The sequence below is a fragment of the Ursus arctos genome, unplaced genomic scaffold (genome assembly GCF_023065955.2).
Source record: "Ursus arctos isolate Adak ecotype North America unplaced genomic scaffold, UrsArc2.0 scaffold_25, whole genome shotgun sequence".
Classification (NCBI taxonomy): Eukaryota; Metazoa; Chordata; class Mammalia; order Carnivora; family Ursidae; genus Ursus; species Ursus arctos.
The window spans coordinates 9,901,875-9,926,958 of record NW_026622930.1 but is presented as its reverse complement, the minus strand read 5'-3'; the positions used below and the strand labels follow the sequence as shown (position 1 = coordinate 9,926,958).

The following is a 25,084-nucleotide window of genomic DNA, read 5'->3' as shown; positions in this document are numbered from 1 at the left end:
CATGGAAGCCCAGGGACCATACATATCACTCTGATCATGGCGGTGCGAGGCTTGTTTTAATGGAAACGAAATAATTCGATGACATGGCTGAGAACAAAAAAACAAAGTTGCTCCAGAAATTTAGTGAGAAATCAATGATTTCTATTCCACTGAAACAGGTTCTCGGGGCCTCGTATTCAACTTTCCACTCTGCAGAGTGTTGGGCAATTAAGATAAACAAAGCTTGGTCAACACCGCCTTCTGTGAAGAAGGTCTCTGCAGAGCAAACAATGGGGGCTGTGTGTTTTCCGAGCCTTCGTCTGCCTGCTTGCCTCTACCTCTGGCCTCCACCAGGCTAAAAGGGCAGCAGGCAGGGAAGGCTCTGCTAAGTGACTTCGCTCGGGTGCTGGAGGGCGTAGGGAAGGGATGAAGGGAGAAGTGCCCCCGCCCATGGCGGGAGCCTCAGGCCCACCAGGGAGGGTGGGCTCACTCTGGAGGTTGAAAGCAAGCGTTTTTGCACGCACAGACACACACAGACACACACACGTACCACCACCCCCAGGAGACTCTGGGGCTCCCCTTTCTTTTATGCAGACCCCTGGAAAAGATGACGGTCCTGATAGGGTCTGGGACAGCGTGGACTTTGGTAGGAAAGTCCCATGGGATTTGGGACATTCAGAATCAGCCTTGATTCACTGTGGACAAGTTACTTAACCCCTCTTGGCTTCACTGACCTTATCAGTAAGTGGAGATTCTGGTTCCAAGGTCTTAGGGTGGTTGTTCGGGTAAAGTGAGTCGATTTATCTATAAAAGATCGGCCTACAGTGAACACCCAATCAATGCTGATTCCCCTTCTCTTCTTCTTTCCCTCTCTGTCTTGGTCTTTTGGTTTGTTTTCATCACAAAGAAGTAAGAGAACAGTGTCATTCAGAGTATACTGTATCTAGTAAGAGATTACGTATGTAGAAACTAAGGTATATGCATAGAAGCTTCTGGAAGGACACAAACCAGTGGTGATTCTGGAACACACTTCCCAGCTGGAGTGACTTTTACTTCCTTCTGTATATTCTTGTGTGCTTATGTTTTCACAACAAGAATGGGTTGCATTTATGGAAAAGAATATTTTAATTCCTTTTAACTTAACAACCACACAGAAAGATGCTCTATTTATGGATATGACAGTTTCTGGGAGGGGTTTTTTTTTTTTTTAAGATAACTTCCCCAGGATTTCTCTTTCTCTCTTCGTCTTTCTTCCAAATGCCCTCGCCCCTGGACATCAGCTGATGGAGTGGAAAAGCTTCCACAGTGAAGTCAGACAGCACAGAGCTCAGATCTTGGTTGTTTACCAGTTGTGGGACCTTGTGAAGATGACTCAATCTCTCTGTGAGCCCAGCAATAAAATCGAGATCGTATCTACCTTAAGGTGTTTGGGGGAAGGCTGAATGAGACGCCTGTCTACAGTCCAAGCATATGGAAGCTTCTTAAGGAATGGCATGGCGGTTGTCCTCCTGAGCAATGTGTTAGGTCACTGTCCTCTTGGAGATGGCCTCTGGCAACCCCACGACAAGCCTGGGCCATAGTCGAGTGCCGGCTAGCACCTTGTCTGCAGACGAGTAAGCGAAACTCAGAGAATTTAAGAGATTTGCCCAGTTTGGCCCTGGAAAACCAGCAGTGTTTATTTCTGTATATTCTTCCCTGTATATTACAACATGAACATTAAGGAAGGTGATTAAGACCTTATTAAGACCAGGTGATATTTGGGCTTTGACTCTGGTGCTTGGACACGTCTTAAGGTCTGTGGTTATCACACACTTGTCCTCGTTTGATGTGTGCTATGCGTGTACTCTCTAATTGGAGATTGGAGGCCTCCCTGGGGATAGGAATCTCCATGGCTAGATTTCAAGATTTTCCTGTTAGCCTCATTAACAAGGAAAAACTCTGGAAAACCCAACTGTTTTGGCATCTAAAGAACATTTTCCAGATGCAAAACTGTCACCCACCAAGATGTTTGTTCAGATCTTTTGTCATCATACTTAATTGTGTGTTGGTCATCTGGTCAACTAGGGCAGTTTGGCGCTGTTCTCCCGAACCTGGGGTAGCCATAATTCACAACTACCTGGGTAACAAAGGCTTTAATCATCCTAGTGGGCTGACGCATCTCTATTAGGAAACTTTAAAAGATAGTAGCTCCAAATATGTTATTTATAAATTAAATACATGTGCAACTGCCCCATGCCTATTTTGCCTTAATTAAACAAAGAAAAATAAACACTTTTAAAAGGAGACAAAAGGGGCGCCTGGGTGGCACAGCGGTTAAGCGTCTGCCTTCGGCTCAGGGCGTGATCCCGGCTTTATGGGATCGAGCCCCACATCAGGCTCCTCCGCTAGGAGCCTGCTTCTTCCTCTCCCACTCCCCCTGCTTGTGTTCCCTCTCTCTCTGGCTGTCTCTATCTCTGTCGAATAAATAAATAAAATCTTTAAAAAAAAAAGGAGACAAAAAATTAATAAATATATTTTACAGTATTTTCTGTAATAAATAAATAAATACATAAATAAAGTAAAATTTACAGTATTTTCTCCTGTACTCTAATAGACCTATTGGATCCATCCAGGCACCCCTGGATTAGGCAGGGAAACCACGTAAGTTTGCAGAAGTCCACGGCATCACCAAGTGGGTGAACGTTGCTGGAAATCCATATAGATGTTAACATGAATGATACAAAATGTGGGTTTAATAGGCTCTCTTTGCTCAACAATGCATGGACACAGCTTAAAGCCAGAGTGTAAGGGCCGTCAAATCAATGGTAATATAGATTTGAGAGCCTAAATTGTTTTCCAGAAATGTGAGTTGGTCAGGGTCTACCTCAGCCTGACCAAAGCTTCCCTTGCTATTGGTGGATCTAGCCATTTCTCAGAGTTGGAGCGCAGAGCCCAACCTACCAGAACAGCTCTGGTACTTGCCCTTGTTGGCCTCTTTGCCTGGAATATTCTTCCTCTTTGGGGTATTCTCATGGATGGTCCTGCATGGTATTCAGCCCATGCCCGCAATGGGCCTTCACAGAGAATGCTTTTTTGGTCATCTCATCTGAAATATCTGTCCTCCTACACCGTGACACAATGTCCTTGACCAGCTTTGTTTTTCTTTATGACACTTGTCACTACCCAACACTACGTTGTAGGTCTATATTTACATTATATATTACCATTTACCTATTTGCTAATTTGTTTATGTCTGTCTCTTCCACCAGACTATGTGGGCACGAACATTGTTTTGCCCATCCTACCCCCAGGTCCTGGAACAGTAACTTGTATACAGTAGGAGCTCAAAAGTTATTTATTGCATGGTCGTATGAGTGGAATGAAATCATGCATAATTTGTTTTCAGTACCATCCTCTCCCCTTAAAACAGAGTTTAATAATTTTGGCAAAATCTAAGATCTGACCTCTGAAGACAGTTGCAAACAGTTCGAACATCTTCCTCTCCAGAGTGTAGTCTCCATGAGAGCAAGACCATGTCTGGTTGTTCTATGCCAAGTCCCCAGCCAAAATCAGCAGCTGTTGCAACAATCTCCAAATCTCAGGGGCTTAGCACAACAGCATTAGGGGGTCCTTCTCCATCTCGTAGCTACGGCTTCTGGAACACATGGCTTCCAAGGGCCCAGGAAAGAGAGAATTGGAGAGCACACACTGGTTCTTAACGGCACTGGCTTAGAAGCCACGCATTTCACTCTGCTCACTGTCCGTTGGCCCCCATCCCACACACGACTTTCACCTAATTGCAAGGGAAGCATGTAGGTTCTTGTGCACACTCATCCTCACAGCCAGACCCAGCCTCTAGTACAGTGCCTGGCATACATGTCTGTATGTAACAGCCGTTGAGTATTTACTTGATGAACATATTTAAAATCTCTAAATTTCATGCATAAACTCTTCTGAAATGATGACTTGTTTTCTACCAAATAGTTTTATATATATTTTTTATATTATAGTTTATTCTTTTTTATTTGAGGATCGTTGATGCGTCATGTTACGTTAGTTTCAGGTGTACGACATAGTGATTTGACAAGTCTGTACTTTAGGGCATGTCAGCACAAATGTGGCCACCGCATTGCTGTTACGATATCATTGACTACATATCTTATGCTGTGCCTTTTAGTCCTGTGACTTATTCATTTCATAACTGGAGGCCAGTGTCTCCCTCTCCCCTTCACTCATTTTGCCCATCCCGTACCCCCCTTCCGTCTGGCAACCATCAGTTTGTTCTCTGTATTTATAAGTCTGGTTTGCTTTTTGTCTGTTTGTTCATTTTTTTAGACTCCACTTATGAGTGGAATCCTATGGTATTTGTCTTTCTCCGTCTGACTTATCCCACTTAGCATAACACCCTCTAGGTCCATCTATGTTGTCGTAAATGGCAAGATCTCATTCTCTTTATGGCTGCATAATATTCCAGTGCGTATACATACAACATTTTCCTTATCCATTCGTCCACTGATGGACACTTAGGTTGTTTCCATGTCTTGGTTAATTGTAAATAATGCTGCAATAAACATAGGGATTTGGTAATTCTTGAGGATGTTCAATTCTCCTGAGCTCAGGGCAGTTTGGAAACAGGTCTCCAGGTACGATTTTCTAAGTCATGGTTCCAGACTAATTGTAAGTCTCTGCATGCCTGAACATAGGAACGAAACAACAAAAAAGATTCTTGGTATTTTCCCCTGAAACTTCAAGTATAACATATTAAAAACCATCACATCAGGAAGGAACTACCTGTCTGTAAGTCCCTAGGACTCTAACAGACTGGGTTTCCCAGAGCCCTGGGATTATGAGGTCTTTGATCTGAAGAAGTTGCTGAATGAATGCCTTCAACCCACAACCTAAAATTTCTATGTTTTGCCCCAAATTCTTTACTCTTTTGCTTAAAATTGGGATTAGTAAGGGTCCTTGCAGGAGGCCAGTTTATATTCTCAACCAGGAAGTCTGATTAGCAGACCTCTCAGGATATGTTTCTGATGTATTTTCTCTTGGAGGCCAGGAGCACCACCTTGACCGTGTGATCTGCATGAAGTTTTTGAAAATTGTTTTACCCTCTTTAAGTGTACTGATGGGTTTTGTTACCTTGATTGTGCATACATGACCATTTGAAATATCCACTCACCCTTAGTTTCATGGGTTATCCCATCCTTTAACGGTCTGTGAGACATTAGAGAAGGTTCATACACTTAGCGTGTGAGCACACACATACATCCACCCACACACGCACGTGGGTTTAGCACCTGACATTCTGAATGCCTTGAAAATCACAGCTACTCTGCCTTTGTAACCAGGGAAAACGGGCCTGCTTCCCAGTAGGGATGGTAGGGAAGTATGTGATGGAAAAAAGAGAACAGTGACTTAGTGTTCTCCTAAATTCCTTCCATCTGGGTTTCATGTCGAGAAGCTTAGCAATCACGTTATGCTAAGTGAAACAAGACAGATGGGGAAAGACAAATACTGTATGACCTCACTTATATGTGGAATCGTAGATGGTCAAATTCATAGATCGAGGGAGTACAGCTGTAGCTATCAGGGTCTGGGGGTACAGGAAATGGGGAGAGGTTAGTCAAAGACTACCAACTTCCAGTTCCAAGATGGCTACGTTCTGGGCTGTAATGTAGAACATGGTGACTATAGTTACTGTATCGCATACTTGAATTTTGCTATAAGAGTAGACCTTAAATGTTCTCACCCCCCCGACCCCCCACACACAGGTGACTATAACTAAGCGAGGTGATGGATATGGTAATCATTTCACGATGTCTGTGTGCATCAAGCCATCACATTGTACACCTCAAATATATACAATTTGTATTTGCCAATTACACCTCAATAAAGTTGGAAAAGTAAATTTTCAGAAAGATTAGGCCATTTCAATGAGTCTTGCCTCCTACAGAGACCCTAAACTGACCCTAACAAAGAAACAATGGTTATTTACCATCAGAGGACCAGCAACTTTTCCTTGGGGTGTTCCAGAGTCCCAGTGTCAGTCCACGGATGACTGAGTAGAAACTTCCAGAAGAGGGAGGACGAAGTTGAGTGTGGAGACATTACTAGTGTGTCCAATGTCTGCTCTCCTTTTCCTCTGGGGGGCGACACTGTTTAGCCAACTTGCAGTGCAGCGGGTCCATGTCCTGCCTAAAGAAACGAGGAAGAAACGCTGAGTAGCACTTCCGGACTGAGGGATACAAAGTCTCTGAGTGAGTCTGTCTTTTCCTCACAGCGGTCAGTGTGGGGGCCGGGTGCTGAGATGTGAAGCCATGACAGAGGGCCGCCTAGACTGCCGGATCACTTCATGAAGGACAGATGCCCTGGAGAGTTGCTTAAAACTGGAACCAACTGGCATGAGAGAGAACTTTAGTCAGTAAGCCGCTAACATTGTAGAGGCTGTTTGTTCCTGAAGCATAATTTAATCTACCCTGACTAATAGAGTAAGACATAGATACTTCATGCTACCGCCTGGTTCTTCTTGTGACCATAGAATTCCCATTACAAAAAGTCACGTTAAAATAATAGATCTCTTCTTTGCCAGGAAGTGAGGAGTGATTACTTTGGTGTGCAGCAAACCCAAAAGGGTATAATGATTCCCTATTGATTCCCTATGTTTGATGTAAGATGAGATCCTGGCCTCATCAGTCCATTCACGGACGTATAAATTTAGCTTTTACACTTCTATTTTTATTTTTTTTAAATATTTTATTTATTCATGAGAGAGAAAGAGAGAGAGAGAGAGAGTGCACACAAGCAGGGGGAAGGGCAGAAGGAGAGGGAGAACCAGGCTCCCGCTGAGCAGGGAGCCCGATGTGGGCTCGATCACAGGACTCTGGGATCACGACCTGAGCCCTAAGGCAGATGCTTAACCAGGAACCCCAGCTTTTCCATTTTTAGATAAATTCAACATTATTGTGTCTGCAGGTGAGCTATTTCAACTCTCCTGTGTGCTGGCTTATTAATTAATTAATTAATTAATTTCCTAAAAATCTTAGCCATATCGGCCTTGGGGTTCGGTGACCTCTGTAAAAGTCATGTAGGATCTATTTTAACAGCTCTCCAACTGAGGCTGGCGGCCATGCACCTGGGCCCGAAGCAGATGTTTAAGAATAACTAATATGGACAATGTGACTGGCCAGTTAAGTGAGGGCTGCTTCCGATGCCCAACTATTGACTCCTGATTTGTACCGCAGTCTGCCGACCTTACCCTTCCCTCCCTGAGAACGGTTCTCCCTCCTTGTCTTCCCTACTTCTGTGAACAACGCCAGTGTCACGCATCGGCTCTCCCTTACGCCGCTCTTGTGAGCATGTTGTTACGCGTTAACCACGGGCCAACTTGGTTAAGTAAGTCTGTAAGAGAGTTGATATTTCTCCACCAGATTTCCAAATTATTTTACACCCATGGAGTCAGGGGCTGCAAACCAACGCCCACAACTGGACATCGGCTTACAAGTTGGCCATTCAGAAGTGATAGCCTTTGGCCAAATCTGTCTGCAGGTACCAGCCACCCAGTTCTAGTCTGAACCGCGGGGGGAACACAACTCAGTTCTCGGATGTGCAGAGAAAACACATCATGCCTGGAACTGAGTCACACTGATCAAAAAATCACCAAGACGGGTTTCTCAACACCACTCAGCAGAATATGTGTCTTGGACCCAAGTGAGGTCTGAGGAGTAGTGCAATGCTTGGATTCCAGCAACCGGGGACGTTAATCAGTGACTCTGGGTAGCAATTGCCACGGAAGTAAAAGTCAACAGTGGTTGACTCCAAGGCCTGCCTTGAGAAATGGCTGGAACTCCGCATATCCCGACTCAATGCTGACCTCTCTCTCACACAGGGCTCTAGAAGCTTAGCACCTGGCTCCTGGTAGCCATGACTCCCTGCCTTTCTTCTCTGCTTTCATCCATAGCAATCCCTCTTTAGTGTCCTCTCGTGCCTGGGTCTAAGGTTAACTCCTCCATGTTTCTTCATCTAGAAGTGATCACGCCAGTCTCTGAAACCCCAGAGCATCTCATTCCACGTTGTTTATGTGTGACCTGAGTTCAGGGACAAAATGCGGTACCAAGCCCCTGGCAGATTACCGACAGCAGCCCCACCTCTTCTAGGGTCTTGGGTCTTCCCCCAGCGCAAGGCCCTTCTCTCAAAGCTCGCTCTCTGCTCGTGCTGAAGCAAAGCTGGCCGATTAATGGGTGTGTGTGTGTGTGTGACTCCCTGCACACTCTGAATAAACTTTTCATTTTTGAGTAATTTGAGACTTACAGAAAAATTACAAAGGTTGAGCTCCTATATACCCAGCTTCTCCTAGGGCTACATGCATGCAGGGGCGTGGCGTATTCGCCAGACTGAGAAACCAGTATTGCTAGATCCCTATTAACGCCATGGCAGACTTCATTTAAGTGTTCACAGGTTAAAAAAAAAAAACAACAACTAGTCACCGATATTTAAAAATCAAGAGATTTTTCATTTTTGCTTGGTAAACTAGAAGAAGTGGCCATGGGGGCGTATCCCATCGGACAACGACTGGCTGAGCCAAATTAATAATCATAACGATAGCTGTGACTATAGCGAACATTTATGGAGCTCTTATTATGCACCAAGTACTCGTGCAAGTGATTTACGTGTATGAACACATTTCGCCTCATTCGAAGTCTTCAGGTGGGTTCCTGAGTCATCGCCGTTTCCCAGAAGAGGCAGCGGAGGCACCGAGGGATTAGGGAGAATGCCCGAGGTCACCCGGCTGGGCTGTGGGTGAGCAGGGGTAGAGGGAGAGCAGTCCCGTGTGCCCTGCCTCCCTGGCCCTTTTGGACTATTGTCCCCATCGGACTCTTCCCTTCATTTACGTTTCTTTCCAGGACCCTGTGGACAATTGATTGCTTTTTGGCAATTATCTCAGGCAGCCCTTCACAGTTTACAAATCCAGCCCTTCCGAGCTGGAAGAATATTCAGGGGGCACCTGTAGCCTCTTGCAAGAGGCTCCTGAGTCACGGCGAGTACTTGGAGAGTCACCCCCACACGAGGAAGGCCAGGCCGGCAGACAGGCTCAGGGAGCTCACCTTCACCCCGAATCACCTCCATTCTGCACAACCTGATGCCGCCCCCCACACAGAGATATGTCGGACCCTACTGCCCCAAACTGGAGCCACATGGGTCACCTGGGCAGCACCGACACCGCTGAAAGACAGTCACACCAGCCCCTGTTCCTCACCCTGGGCATCATTCAGACCTCCTGGGCTGCAGACGGGCCCGGGAAAAAAGGAGCTTTCGAACAAAACTAGTTGGATTCTTACTGACTACTCTTAAGCTGGGTGCCAGGCAGAGAAAGACCCACATCAGAGAGCAAGGAAGACACCTTGCGCTGAATTTAAACCATACGATGTCTGAATTCCCGTTCTGTCCTGGCTGTGGGCCTTCGTTATAAAGAGAACCATGAACTGACCATTTCTGGCAGTGTTTGTTCATGCCTGCCCTGTGAAGCGGCTGGAAGTGGCCAGTGAATAATCTCATTTTCTCAAGGAGGATGCAGAGGTCCCCTCTGTATGGTGTCTCAGTGAGCAGTTTGGCTGAAAGGGAGGCTTGGTTTTGAGATCCCTGCGCACGGCCTCCCAGTACAGCTGCCTGCTTTATTCTGTGTATCTTTGGAAACCGTGCTTGGTCTCCTTTCAAGCAGCTCTGCAGGCTGATAAGCTCGTCTTTTTGGAGGCCATCTGTTCTGCCCGTTCAGCTAAGAATGTGCTCGCTTACGAATTCTATGCCTGTTTCTTCTTATCTAGGTTGCATGGAAGAATAGATTTATAATTGGCAGCAGAAGATTGAAAAGTTCTGGGGAAAAGAATAGAAACTGTGCTGGGAACTGAAAGGGGTGTGCAGGACAACTGGGCCCACATAATGACAGCGTGTGGAGTGAGACTAAGAGGGTGCCTGCTGCATGACGGCCAGCCACGGCTCCAGAGGGGAAACGCGAGTGTTGGTCCAGCCCTCCATTACGTGGCAGATGACCCAACTGGATGACTCATCTTGTGAGATGGACGGACACCACGGAATAAGGAAGATGACCACGAACAAAGGCAGAATAAAAGAAAAAGACCGCATGTAGCCTGAGAAAGGTGGAGAGAAAGAGAAAATGGTGTCTCTCGTTGTCTGTAAGCCAACTCCACCATGTGGGTCACCTTGGCTCTGGTGATGACTTCTCTCGAGTAGCACGGTTTAAATGAATGTTTAAAAGATCTCTGTGCCTCACTAGGAATGTGGGATGGCCAGAAATTGTGTGCCTGCCAGCCTGGTCAGATTTGGTATGTATGACTTGGCGCTTCAAGGTGGTGAGAACTTTAGCAAGAACAGATCAGTGAGGGTCCACCAAAGATTAATGATATAAGGTTGTTACTATGGATTGTTCTAGCTTTAAAAGAAAGAAACAGAAATGGTAGCCTGACACCTGCCTCATCCGGCAGATTAACCATGGAGGCTGTGCTGAGAGCAGTTTAGTTCTGCCAGGGGTATCCCTTCTTCTGTGTTTGCTTGGCTGGACACTGCTCGGAGACACCTAGGTCAGCGCTTTTCAGACTGTCATCAAATCCCCTCAAGCTGCAGGGGCGAGTGGGCATATTTCCCTGGGATCTGGAGTGGGGGGAGGGGCTCCAGAAGCATGATTTCCTTTGAAAGTTCGGCAAATCTTACGTTTGCTCTGTAATAAGTCAGTGTTTGTTTAAATGTGAAAACAATGTTTTAAATCAATTACTATTGAGGAAACTGAGGCTCTGGTGATCTCAAAACTGTTTTAGGACTCGGCACACACTGTGGGCACACTGATTTTTCTGTCAGGGTGCCCTCCCCCGTTCTCCACCTCCCTTTCGTTGTCCAGAGAATCCTTGGTTACTTCCACAGTCAATTAATAGGCCAGAAAGGAAGAGGGGCAGCTTTCCCCTATTGCTGGGTTGCAGAGTTTTTCCCAAAGAGATTCTTGACCACGAAACCCCGTCCTCCACTAAAATCCTGGTGAAACTGCTGTACACTCAGGGCCAGGACAAATGTCCAGCCCCCACCTCCGAGCGGCCGTTCAGTCCTTCCAGCTGCCCTTCCTGTTCCATACTCTGAAGGAGCTTGTTGAAGCACTGTGTGCCCCCCTGAGGCTGTTCTCAGCCTGTCTGCTCGGTCTTGGCAGTCAGTGTCACCTGCCACTCCCCTCACAGATTTGCGAGATGGAACAGGATCAACTTGTTTTCCCACCTCTCTCTCCAAATTTTGGTTTTCAGCAGTTCCACTGTCATGTGTCTAGCCATGATTTCTTTTTTATTCTTCCTTATCCCATTCGAAGTTCATTGAGCTGCTTCAGTCTGTAAATTCATGTCATTGACCACATTTTCCAAGTTTTGACCACAATATATATTTTTCTCTTCTCTTTCTTTCTCCTGCTTTTGGTACTCCAATTGCTGATATCTTAAACCTTTTGATATAACGATCTGAACTCTGATCATTTTTCAGTCTTTTTTCTTTCTCTTCATTAGATTAGATACTTTCTACTAATACATGTTCAAGTTCATTGACTTGTTTCTCTGTCATTTCCAATCTTCTTTAAGGTCATTTGGTGACTTTTTATTTTATTTTATTTTTTTAAGATTTTATTTATTTATTTGACAGAGACAGCCAGCGAGAGAGGAAACACAAGCAGGGGGAGTGGGAAAGGAAGAAGCAGGCTCATAGCAGAGGAGCCTGATGTGGGGCTCGATCCCATAATGCCAGGATCATGCCCTGAGCCAAAGGCAGACGCTTAACCGCTGTGCCAACCCAGGCGCCCCTTTATTTTTATTATTGTGCATTTTTTTCAGTACCAAAATTTCCATGTGGTTATTTTTTGCATTCTTTCTCTCCTGAAATTTCTTTTTTTTTTTTTTTAAAGATTTTATTTATTTATTCGACAGAGATAGAGATAGCCAGTGAGAGAGGGAACACAAGCAGGGGGAGTTGGAGAGGAAGAAGCAGGCTCCTAGCGGAGGAGCCTGACGTGGGGCTAGATACCATAACGCCGGGATCACGCCCTGAGCCGAAGGCAGACGCTTAACCGCTGTGCCACCCAGGCGCCCCTCTCCTGAAATTTCTATTTTTCATTCATTGTGGGCAAACTTTCATTTTCCTCATTAAGCATCATTATGCTAGCAGCTTTAAAGTCATTGGCTCTTTGCTTTGTAAGTGACTTCAGATTGCATCCTGGACATTATGAACGTTACGGTACGAAGACTGGATTTTGTTATATTTCACTGAGATGTGTTGGTGGGTTTGTTCTAGCAAACAATCAACTTGGTCAGACTTCTAACAACAACGATGAACCTCACACATAAAATACTGAGTCAAAGTAGCTTGACACGAAAGGTTACATTCTGTGTTACTCCATTTCTGTAAAGCTCAAAACTAGCCTATGTAATCTATGCTCTTAGAAGTCAGGATGCTGGTTACCTTTGAGGGAGTATTAGTGATTTAAATGAAACACAATGGGGCGAGTGGGGGCTTCCGGTTATAGTCTGTTTCTTCATATGTGTGTGTGTGTGTGTGTGTGTGTGTGTTTTAAAGAGAGAGAGAGTAAGTATGAGTGGAGGCAGGGAGAAGGAGAGAGTGACTCTCAAGCAGACTCCATGCCAAGTGCAAAGCCTGACTCAGGACTCGATCTCACGACCCTGAGACCATGACTTGAGCCAAAACCAAGGGTTGAATGTTTAACCGACTGTGCCACTCAGGGGCCTCCATATCTGTTTCTTCTTAAACACATTTATGATTATACATTTTAAAGTCTACAATTTGATAATTTTTGACGTGTGTATACACCTATGAAATCATAACCACAATCGGTGTAATGGATATATACCCCGCCCCACCAAGTGTCATGGTGTTACTTCCTCTTATCCCAGCCTTCCATATGCCCAGTGATCTCTGATCTGCTGTCCGTCACTATGGATCACTTTGTGCCTTCTAGGATTTTTATAAATGGCATTGTGCATAGTGCGCTCTTTTTTTTCTTTTTGTCTGATTTCTTTCACTTAAGCATCTGTGTATCTCTTTGGTGAAATGTCTTGAAATAGTTTTTGCTTATTTTCTTAAATTGGGATTTTTTTTTTCTTATTTTTCAGTGTTGAACCTTGTTATATGTTCAGGAATCAGATGTGTGATTTGCAAATAATTTCTTCCAAACATTGTCTTGTCTTTTTAGTCTTTAACAGTATCTTTCAAAGAGAGAAAGCTCTTAATTTTGATGAACTTTGATTGCATTGATTTATTCTTTTGTGGACTGTGCTTTCCATGTCATAGCTAAGAAATTTTTGTCTAATCCAAGGTTACAAAGATTTTCTTCTTTGTTTTCTCGTTGAAGTTGGTGGTTAAAGTTTTAGGTTTACTTCTACAAATAGACTTTGAGTTAATTTTTGTATAAACTCTAAGATACAGATCAAAGGGTTTTGTTTTGTTTGTTCTTGCCATCAAGTTGTTTCAGCACCATTAGTTGAAAAGAATATCCTTTGGTCCATTGAATTGCTGGAGCAACTTTGTTAAAAATCAATTGAGCATATTTGTGCGTTTCTTTCTATACTTTCTGTTCTGTTCCTTTGATCTATTTAGGTATATTTATGCTCACGCCACATTGCTACAATAACTACGTGTTGTAGCTTCATACTGTAGCTTTGCAATAAGTCTTGAAATCAGGTAGTGTAAATCCTCCAACTTTCTTCTTTTCTTCTCAAGTTGTTTTATCTATTCAAGGTCCTATGCATTTCCATATGGAATTTAGAATCAAACTTTCAATTTATTCGCTAAAGCACAGTGGGATATTTATTGCAATTGCATGGGATCTTAGATCTATTTGGGAGAATAGACATCTTAACAACATTGAGTCTTCTGAGATATGTACTTCCTCCTGAGAAAAAAGAAATAGAATGACATGAAAAGACAAAGTCTGAGTATGGGTTTTCCAGTGGCCTTGAGCATGCCACTTCCCCGACTCTGAGCCTCTGTCTGTCTCCTCTTCTGTAATTGAGGGGAGAATATGCTCTGCGAGATCAAGCCAGATAATGATAGAGAAGCTGACGGTGTTTCAGGGTAACAAAGAGCTTTTCCTGCAGCGGATTTTACTGTTATGCACCTGGTGGGTTTCCCAAAATAAATGTCCAATATAGAGGGCATGGTGCTATTTGGATATCAGATTTTATTCTCTTTCTCCTCTTCATTAGAATCGCAATGACCATCATTGTCAGGCAGCGCTAAGCCTTCCAGGTGAGGTTCCATGTACTCACAAAGACGGCCATCACTCTTGTTTGGTGATTACCCCAATCTGATATTAATTAATTGGCATTCACAGCATCTCCTCTCTCATTTGAAGTGCTCACTGTTTTTCAAGTCTGATTCCCAAGTCTGACAATTTCCTTCTACCTGCTGCCAATTTTCAGGCTGGTTCTGTAGACTCTGGTTTCTGTCTTTCTGTCTCCTTCCCTGGTCATGTCTTTTTTTTTTTTTTTTAAACCTATCTGATGTGTTGTTTCCAGGAGCCACTTGCATTAACCCCACACTTAGTCTTTCTTCATCACCCTGGATTCTGTGCCACTGGCTACTGGGGTTAGGGGATCTTGGAACAAGGGTTCTGGCCACTACCTGTGGACCTGGTCCTAGCAGCTGTCTCAAGTGTCCATGGATTCTTTCTCCTTGCTCACCTCAGCCTGCACCAGCTGCAAATGTGAAATCAACCTGGTCTGGCAGTGACTTTAAAAGATCTGGTAAAAACATTCTCATTTCTCTATCACTGCCTGGGCTTAGGTCTCAGATCCCAGATGTGCCAAAACCCAGTCGGAATTATTCTATTTACATTTAGTGAATGCCCGCTATATTAGGGTTTACACTTACATTTTTATGTGCTTTCTAGTTTTTCTATTAATGGTCCCTTTTACTCTCCTTTCTTGCCCTCTTCAGGACTGATATTTTTATTACTTCATTTTTGCTCGCTAAACTGGAAGATATACACTTTGACTACTCCGTCAGTGCTTGTCCTAAAACCTGCAGCATGCGTCCTTCGATTTATCAAGGTACAGTACTAATGAGCACTTTGACCCTCCTCCTGGACAATACAAGGAACTTAGAACACCTTAATTTCACATACCTCTGACCTAACAGACAAGCTGTTGTGCATTTTCAATTCCATATAAATTACGCAGTTATATTATTATTGTTGTATACAGCCATATTTACTTAGATAAGCCCACATGTTTGCTGGTTTGTGTTCTCCACCTCTTCCTGCATTTGACCTTCCTTATTCCTTATTCTTTCTCTTACTGAGTTTGCTGTTGGCAAATTCTCTCTGCTTCTCCTCCTCTGAAAACATTTGATTTCACCCTCATCCTATGAGGATAGTTTTGCTGGTTGACAGAATTCTAGTTTCTCCGTCAACACTTATTTTCATTTCCTCTTTTATCTGTTTCCATTGCCTTTTGGTTTTCATCCTTGTCCTTGAACTGTTAGAGGCCAGTGTCCTCCCTCTTTGAAGACAATGTAACCACACCACCTGGGCTGCTTGAAAAATTAGCTTTGTTTTTTATTGTCTGCAGTTCAAAAAGATGTGTGTCTGTGTTTGGATATTTCCTTTTTTTTTTTTTAATTTGATTCTCCTTGGGATCTATTAGGTATCTTAAATTTCACAAGAGATAGCTTTCATCAGTTCTGGAAAATTCTTAGCCATTATTAGAAAGTGCTTCTGTCCATTCTTTCTTTTCTGGTTTTCTGACTTCAGTTATGTATATCTTAGGTTTTCTCATGACATCGTTTACATCCATTGACCCCTCTTTGTATTTTTATCCTTATCTCTCCATCCCGCATCTGGGAGAATTTCTTCTGACCTATTTTCCAGTTCACTTAATTTCCTCTCCTCTTTTTTTCAGTGCTGTAAAATTACTTTAGTGTCATCCCCCCAAGATTGAACACATAGTAAAAAAGGGTATAACATATCATCTCTTACGATCTCAAGTGAAAAGCATCAAAATATACCAATTAAACTTTCTTTAAATAACCCTCTCAAGCAACTGACTGAAGAACAGAGGACGAGCTGCTTTTACAAGAACACTTCTGTGGGCGGACCTAGGATGAGTTCGATGAATCTGTGCTTAGGGGCCATGTCATAGAACAAATTCCTCATATTCTAAAACTGGTTCTTCCACAGAAAATTTACTTGTGAATATCACACAACCTGCAAACATCCAGAGAAAAATGCCTTTCTCTAGTCACGAGGACAGTGAGTTGCTCTCCAGCAGGAGGCAACACTTTCTGCTTTACGACATGATTCTCTATGTGATCTGCGGGATGGTCTTTGTACCCATTTTCTCCTTCATGGGGATTGTTCCTGAGAGCATTCCCCAATACACTTCCTGCATGCAAATTTCCGAATCTCAGAGTCTGTTTGCTAGGACCCCGAACTCCAAGGGTAAGTTACAGAATTGCCCTGAGCTTCCGTTCTTTCACCTATAACTTGTGATGATCCTTGCAACGATGTCAGAGATTATTGCGGGGATTAAATGAGATAATGCATGCAAAGTGCCTGGGAAAGTGCCTAACATACTTAGTACTCAAAGGAGTTTGTTATTAAGATTATTAATAAAATGGAGACATTATTATCACCGTTTTACACATGAGGAAACTGAGGCTCAGAAAGTTTAAGTAACTTGCCGAAGTCACATAGTCAAGAGTGGAGCTGGAATTTAAACGGTGTGTACGTGTGTGTGCAGTTACACATATGTAAGTGCATATATATGTTTATGGTTATATATGTATATGTGAGAAAATACATATACACACACACACGCACACATACATACATGTGGGGTTTTTCCTTTTTTAAAAAATATTTTATCTCTTTATTTATTTTAGAGAGAGAGAGCACGAGTGGCAGAGGGAGAAAGAGAGAGAGAACCTCAAGCAGACTCTAAGCTGAGTGTGGAACCCGAGGCATGGCTCAATCCCATGACCCTGAGATCATGACCTGAGCCGAAACCAAGAGCCGGATGCTTAACCGACTGAGCCACCCAGGTGCCCCTGTTTTTTGTTTTTGTTTTTTTCCTGCTACTACTTTATATTGCCTGTTGTTCTTTGGAGCCAACATAGAAGTTTGGGTAGAAGTTTGATTAGAATAAACAGTTTGTGGAGGAAGTTGACAAGGACACAGAGAAGTTTGTCTCTTGAGGCTTATGGGAAAATGTGTGACAATCAGCTTCAAAGAGGTGGAAAGAAGACCCAGGTGTACAATAGATCTGTGATAAAGGGATCGAACTAAAAGGATGAGAGAACACAGGAGTGAAAGGAAACTATTGTTTGGGACTGTCATTTATATTGCAGAAATTGAAAAGCTAAAGCAGTGTCCTTCTCAGAAATTTTGATGGTTTTCAGAGTTATTTTTAACTAATTGCCAGATTCTTAGAACTGGGGGGAAAAACCATTACAGTTCGTGTTCTCTAGACAATTTGCACAATCCCCATGCAGTTTTTCTTCTTCTTTTTTCCACTCCAGGATAATGGGAATAATACTTCTTTTTGTAAAGGATTCCCCTGAGGACGGCTGGTTGAGAATAGAAGGAACATAAAATGAAAGCAAAATGAATAAGAAGTCCTTGCTATTAGAGTTGGGAATCAACAAAAAGAAGCGGATGAGGAGACAGTATTTAAAACATCAGTCGTACCAGCTCTCAACCTTACCCCTCGGAGCATTATTTTCCCAAGACACTTACTGTAGCCTGAAATCTCACCATTGGTTTGGGGTAAAGCCAAATCCAAGAGAAAATCAGTGAAAACCTCCTGGTCTTCTATCTCTTTCTGCTCTGTCAGAAACCCACAGACCTCTAAAAGAAAACAAAGTTTCACATTGACAGAGCACATGTTGGAAACACAATTAACTGTCCTGAGACTCGCCCTAGGGTCCGGAGAGGCTGGGTAGCACAGTGGAGCACAGATGGGCATCCTCCACCGGGAAGATAGGGTGGCTCTCTCAGGCCGAAGCAAGGGGGCTCAGAGGCTACCAGAGTTCATGTGATGGGGGAGTAAAAAGGAACTTTTAATCAGGAGCTGTTTTGTGCACAAAAATCACACGTCTTCAGGTGCAAATGAATCGTGACCTCTACAGCGAAGAAATTGAAGGCTTTGGGCCAGGAGGGTAAAAATCCCATTTTTAGAACTTTTCAGCCAAGGCTACCTTTTGCTGAGATAACTGCTCAACTCTGCTCCTTCCCTGCTTACAAACCCACATTTCAAGATTCTTCCTTCCATCTCTGGCCCCGGGTGGAATAAATCATCTGAACAACAAAATAATCATTGTATGTCGATGCCTTGCATGATAGCAATGGAAAACCTGAAAAGTTGTTAGACACAGTCATTATGTTCAAAATATTCATTGAAGGGGTCAGTTAAGTGGTGAGCCTATAGTTTTCCTGTATACAGTGTAAAAGGCAGCCAGCCAATGAAAGAAAAGATTTTATTCACAAGAGCAACCAAACTTATAAGACGACACTGAATGATATTAACAAGAAATGTGCAGGAGCTTTAGGAAATAAAGAAACAGCAAAAAGAAAACCCGGCGAGGGCCACATAAAGATGAGGGTAAGAAGACATTCATCTCATCCTTAGATGGGAAGGCACTCCATGTTATAGTGGGGTTTCCTTGCGGTTCATTTATGCATTCAGGATAATTCCTATCAACATTCCAGGGGAACTTTTCTTGGGCTCTGACCAAAGGATTCTAAAATTCACCTAGATGGATGCCTGGGGGTCTCAGGTGGTTAAATGTCTGCCTTCAGCTCAGGTCATGATCCCAGGGTCTTGTGATTGAACCCCATGTGGGGCTCCTTGCTCAGCAGGGATCCTGTTTCTCCCTCTGCCTGCCACTCCCCCTGCTTGTGCTCTCTCTCTTTTCCCCCTCCGACAAAAAAAATAAATAAAATATTTTTAAAAAAATAAAATTCATCTAGAAGGCTCGTTTCATTTTTTAAAAATTCTAGAAAAATCTTTTCAAAAAAAGAATCACACGGGCTGCTTGTTCCATGAAGTCCAACCACAGTATTAACATGTAAGATACCAGGACACAGAGACACAGACACTTCCTCTCAAGCCAAGAGAATCGAAAAACAGATCCATGTGTATGTGAGAATTCACGTGATTTACAAAAGATCACAGTTCAAATGAACTATGGCTACCCGGTTGACCTGACACAACTTTCAGAGAAGATAATCTGCAAGAAAATATTTCAGTATCCTATCATCTGCATAGCCTTTGAGTGAGCAATTTGAATTCCACGTACAGAGTTAAAGGCTATGCATCTTAGGACTTTTAAAGTTTGAAAACAACTGAGAAGTCCATCCAAAGAGAACTTTAAAACTAAAAGCTTATGGCACACCTCAAATACGGAATATGATACAGTCATTAAAACAATACATTACTGTGTCCAAAAAATGTTTAAAAAGCAGTGTATCGGGGCACCTGGGTGGCGCAGTCGTTAAGCGTCTGCCTTCGGCTCAGGGCGTGATCCCGGCATTCTGGGATCGAGCCCCACATCAGGCTCCTCTGCTGGGAGCCTGCTTCTTCCTCTCCTACTCCCCCTGCTTGTGTTCCCTCTCTCGCTGGCTGTCTCTCTCTGTCTAATAAATAAATAAAATCTTAAAAAAAAAAAGCAGTGTGTCAAGAAGAATTCCATTTCAGTGAGTGCGTATTTGTGTGTGTACGTGTGTGTGACTACATTTTATTTTTCGTATTGCTTTAACGGCCTTTGTGAAGTGCGTATAATGATCGTGTATGACTCCTGTAACTAAACATTAGTAAAGGCGGCTTTTGTAGAGGGGCTTGAGAAACCCTCATTGGTGGAATAGTTCTGTCTCCTTTGCTAAACCCTACGATTGATGGCATCAAGGGTCTTACTCATCTAGCCACGGGGCACATTTGTCCTGAGGAAGTGCTCTCTCTGGGAGCAGAAGGGTCTTAGCTGACAAGTGAAAAATCGACACCCCGATTTAGCTTCCGATTTGTCTCGCTTACCTGAAACCTGAGCTTCAAATTCAAAGCCGAACTGTTCAGACGGTCTTATCTCGCTCAGCTAAGCAGACATCTACGGCGGATCCATGCCCTTTTTAGAGTCATTGTAGGTGCCACTCATTTGAACAATACCTCAGTGTCTTTTAAAATCAGAGCAGAAAGAATTGTGCAAATATAAAGCCCAACCGGAGCCGGATTCCAGGAAGAGACAATAAAAGCATTTTATGCCCGCAAACATCCATGCTGTGTCTCGTCACTAAAATCTATGTAGCTTACAGATGTCCCTTTGCTTCAAAAGCCAAGATCTTATAACTGAACTCAGTGCACAGTGTGGACAATAGAAATGTTGGCAACTTCGATTTCTGCATTTTTAATACTCTTCTAAATGGCCTTTCTTGTAATTATTTTTTATCTTGAGATACATTCTTTCGTATCGGTTCATTTTGTCAACAGCCTCAAATCTTTTCGGAAGAAGCTTAGATTTGGAATCCTTTCCCAAGGAGGCCAAGATGACCAGGAAACCACGACCTTCAGAGAAATGTGTAGCCAGTCCGCCTTATAGGATGCCCAGACTCAGTCCCTAGGACTAGTGGGGACCTGGGGGTGGGAGTCCTCCTAGTGGAGACATTGGCCCATGCAGCCGGGTCTCTCTCGGAAGGCCTGGACAGAGCTTCCCTAAGCACTCCCAGCCTTGGAGATTTAGGCCCCCGCCTGGGGTGTTGACCCCAGAGAGAGGGCCCTGCAGTGGGTGGGGGCGTCTGAGCCAAGGATGCTGTCTCCTGCGGCACATGGAGGGCTGCAGGCTGGACAGCGAGGCTCAGTGGTGGTGGCCGCGATGGGGGTGCTCATTCCATCACTCAGAGACCATAGACCTGTGACCGTGGCCTCACCCTTGGGTCCCAGTCCTCTGGCTCTGATTCTCCAGCAACGCATTTCCTGTCCGTCTGCCAATTCATTCAACCTGCTCCGAATCGAGGGCACCCCGGCCCTGGGGCCCCGCCTCTATGTCCCCGGGTGCAGAGCGCCCCGGAGTGCGCGCACAGGGGTCTGGCCAGGCGCAAACCAAACCTCCCGAGGAAGAGTCTCTGTCCCTCTTTGGTGTCACTTCTCCTTCAACCCAGAGGTTTCTCTCGCCTGCCTCTCAATCCCCATAATATCTCAGACCAGTGCCTTTGACTTCATGCTGGGCAGCATGGCTGCCGTTCTAGTTTTCCTATGCATGGGCTCAGTGTCTCTAATGCTGCCCAGTACTGGATGCTGGTGGGACACCAGGCTTTGTCCAGGTTTGCCCCTCAGGGACGGCTGACCTTGGACAGGGCAACTTTGGTCTTTTGGTCTCAGGTGCTTCTTTAATAAAAAGGGTTGGGGGGAAGAAGGAAGAAAGGACTCTAGGTGCAGACACAATGCCGAGCACGGAGCCCTGTTCCTTAGAGGGGGTCACACAGAGCACCGAATCTATGGGGTGCTAAGAAGTTTATAAGAAAAACATATTTCTGTGATCAAATGACCTTGATAAACACTGGATTAAATAAAGCAAAACAAAAGTTTCTTACTGCAGGACTTTTCTGTGCCTTTGACATGATTATGCATTGAAAATCTCTGAGGCGAGTTCCTAGTGCTGTGCCCTCCCTCCAAGTTATTTAAATGTAAGCTTTTCATGGAGCCCCTCAAGGGACTTGCATGTCACATGATCCCTCTCAGGAACATGACTACAGTGGCCCTATCTATTTTCTTCTCTCCTCGAGCACCACCTGGCATCAGTGAATGAATGAACCCAGTGTTTACGCACGCTAGGAACTCAAAACATATTTTTAAGTTGAGTTTTACAGATTTCGCTGACGTCCTTCCAAAACGCGATTCTGTTATTAAGGATTTGACATGGCCTCTCCTCAACTATATTCAATCCATAACCCTGAATTCTTCATGGAGCAGAATTTTGGAGGCAGGGACCTCGTCTTGGGCAGGGAGGTGTCCCCATGGTAATGGGGTTACTATAGAGGCGGTAAGTCGATCAATGCAGGGGAAACAACCGGAAGGATTTCTGGCATTGAGACAGAGCCCACACAGGAGAGAAGGTCCTGGCCTGAGGGTCTGCGGCTGTCTACACCCAGAGATCACCAGCAAATTCCAGGAGCCAGCGCCAAGCATGAGAAGGGACCTGCTCTCCCGGGCCACCCTGAGGCTCTCTGCGCATGTGTACTTGTAAATATCTTCTGCTTCTCCATTTCTCACGCCGCCTTCAGTCCCTGACCTTTGGGCTTTCAGCTCGAACCCCACAGCGCTCTGACAAGTTGCCAGAAAGGCCTTGGTTGGTCCAAGCCACACAACTCATGGGCGTTCAGCCAATGGAGCGTTGGCCTTGAATCAGGTTCTATCCCAAGCTCAGTGGGCCCTTGAGGGCTGGCAGATCCCAGAGACGGGGGACATGAGCAGGTATGTGCTGTGAAGGTCCTTGAGGAGAGGGCTGGGGAGGACTCTGAAAATGTGGGTGTTTGGACCCATGAGCTACCATATTGTCTTCTCCGTTTGGAATTCCCATCCCCCACACACGCCCTCCCCTTTGCGTTGGTTACCTGTGCTGTATTACACGCCATCCAGAAGCTAGCTCGTGAACCTCAGGTCAGCCGAGTGGTTCTGGCCTGGGTCAAGCTGGGCTGACCTTGGCGCGGCTCAGTGTCTGCAGCCAGTGGCAGGTTAGCTGGGTTACTGGACGGCCTCCCTCGCAGTTCTGCCATAGGCTGGATATCAGCCATGGTGTTGACGGCGCTGAGCCAGGTGTCTCTCACCCATCGGCATAGACTAGTCTGGATTCGCTCACACAGCAGACACAGCGCACTGAGCTGGCTCCACTCACAGCTCTCTCTCCTCTGAATCCTCTTTTAACCAAACTCACCCTCTTTCTACCTCGATGCCCAGGCTACCCTGCCCTCCGGCTTGATGAACTGTCTTTCCTTCTGAGCCTCTCACGACTGTTGAGTGTATGCACCCCTCCCTGACTTGCCACATGTCACGAGTAAAAATATAGAACAGCCAGTTCAAGTAATTTGAATATTACATACACAACAATACATCTTTTTTAGTATAAGTATATCCCAAATATTACCTGGGATATACTTGTACTAAAAGATTATTTATTGAAATTCAAGTTTAGTTGGACATCCTGTATTTTATCTGGCACCTCTCCCTCCCCAGAACTCCTGAGTCCAGCCTCTAGGGAGAAGAGGGGGCACTGACCTGCTTCTAGGTGCATCGAGGACCCTCTGTAACCAGCAGGGCATGGGCCCAGCCTTTGGTGATGGGGCAGTGGGTGTGGGATCCACATCTTTTCCTTTCACTGCCTCTTTCTGTGTGAATAGTGGGTGATAGAATGTAGGCTGAGGGTAACTATTATTTGAGGGATCCCAATTAATTTGAGAAACACTGAGCATCCCTCTCAAGCACGGAGCTGATGAAGGTATTGGGAGGGATGCGTGAAAGAGTCCATGTTGCCCTGCTCGTCTTACTCTGTTTGGGACTGAGGTCCACGGACTTCTCAGCCCGGGCTATCCTGCTATTATTTGAACAGTTAGTAGCCTGAAAGTTTTATAATATTTCAAACTGGTGTTCCACAAGCTGAATTCGGGACTTGGACGAGAACTTGGCCCATGCGTGCAGACCCCGTGGGTGAAAACGTCAGTCAAGTCACATGCTCTCTTCTTTGGCTCTCTATCCACACGGGAGAAGGTTGGGCTATCACACCTACTTTCTAACGTTTCTGTATAGGTCCAGTAGTAAGGAGGTCCAGGGTGAAGCCCTTCAAGCAGGCTTTGGGGATCCCTTCCTCTAACTTGGGGGGAGGGCTTGCTTTCTTATATGGACAGCCAGAGCAGGATGGATCCCCCATCATGCATTCGGCATTCGGCGTTGGGACAAACGTTTGGCTGTTTTCGCCTATATAAGCCCTAGGAGCTGGGCCTACTATTTGCTTTGTTTGCTGCTCTATTCCCACTGCCTAACTACCCGTGCCTGGCACACAGCAGGTGTTCAGTTAATCTGGGTTGAAGCAGTGAATGCATGTGTCCCAAGAGCAATGGCTGGCTGCACGCTTTAATATAACTTCTTGTTCAATGTCCATCTCCCCTACAAGTCTACAAGTCTGTGAGCCCCATGGAGGGGACCCGTGTGTGTCGGGTTCCCTACCTCACTCAGAATCTTCCAGAATGCCTGACCCAATAAAAAATGTTCGATTCAGAAACCTTTTCCTTTAATATCTCTGACGTGCATGCCCCCAGGACAATCAGTCACTTATTTCTGCAGGAGCCAGTTCCACGGTTGGAGAGAGTTTTGGCAACCCTCCAAGTGTTTGAACATAGCTATTACTCAATGTCTAGTCCAAAGCAACAGAAAGGAATTGCGTGTGCCATGTTCCCCAGGGCATGGGGTGGGCTTTCTGGGGTTCCTTCCTTTCAAATAGGAGAAGTGGTGTCCGTGGGACCAACAGGCAGGGAGGGTAGGATGGGGAGGTGCCGAGGGCCACAAAGGGCGGGCTGGGACAGGGGATCATGTGTGCTGGTGGTCTGACAGAGGAGGGATATGGGACGGGCCAGGACAGGACATGTGCTGGGATGGGCCTCGCAGTGTGGCGCCTTCCTGGCTGGCCCCTCACCCCGGCCTCACCACACTGGGGCTTATCCCGCCTCAGCCGTCAGATGATTTTCCCAGACACACTTTGTCCACATCCACACCTCCACTGGCATACAGCTACTCCACCCCGTCTACAGGGTGACGTCCCCACCACTTATCTAGTATCCAAAGCCTCCAACCTTTGACCTCCAAATACCTCTTCAGCCTTACCTCCCACTGTGATCGTCTGTGAACCTTCTATTACTGCAAAACTGGGTTTCTCTCTCTCTTTCTTCTTCATACCTTTTCTTTCTTTCTCCACCGGCCCTTGCCCACAGAGGGTCTCCTCCACCCTCCCTCTGACACTGTCTTACCCTCTTATCTTTTATTTAAGACCTACCTGGCTTTCGGGATCCAACTCAAGCCTGACCTCCTCAGGGTGTGGATGG

At 45.0% G+C, this 25,084-nt stretch overlaps 1 long non-coding RNA gene across 1 annotated transcript; it reads right to left on the bottom strand.

Moving 5' to 3' along the window:
* Positions 1-3,292: 3,292 nt before the first annotated feature.
* Positions 3,293-23,089, bottom strand: LOC123001945 (uncharacterized). The gene is made up of 3 exons (XR_006411297.3): positions 22,607-23,089; positions 5,954-6,153; positions 3,293-4,651 (listed from the first exon to the last, which is right to left on the bottom strand). It is a non-coding gene; the product is annotated as an uncharacterized LOC123001945 (long non-coding RNA).
* Positions 23,090-25,084: the final 1,995 nt, after the last annotated feature.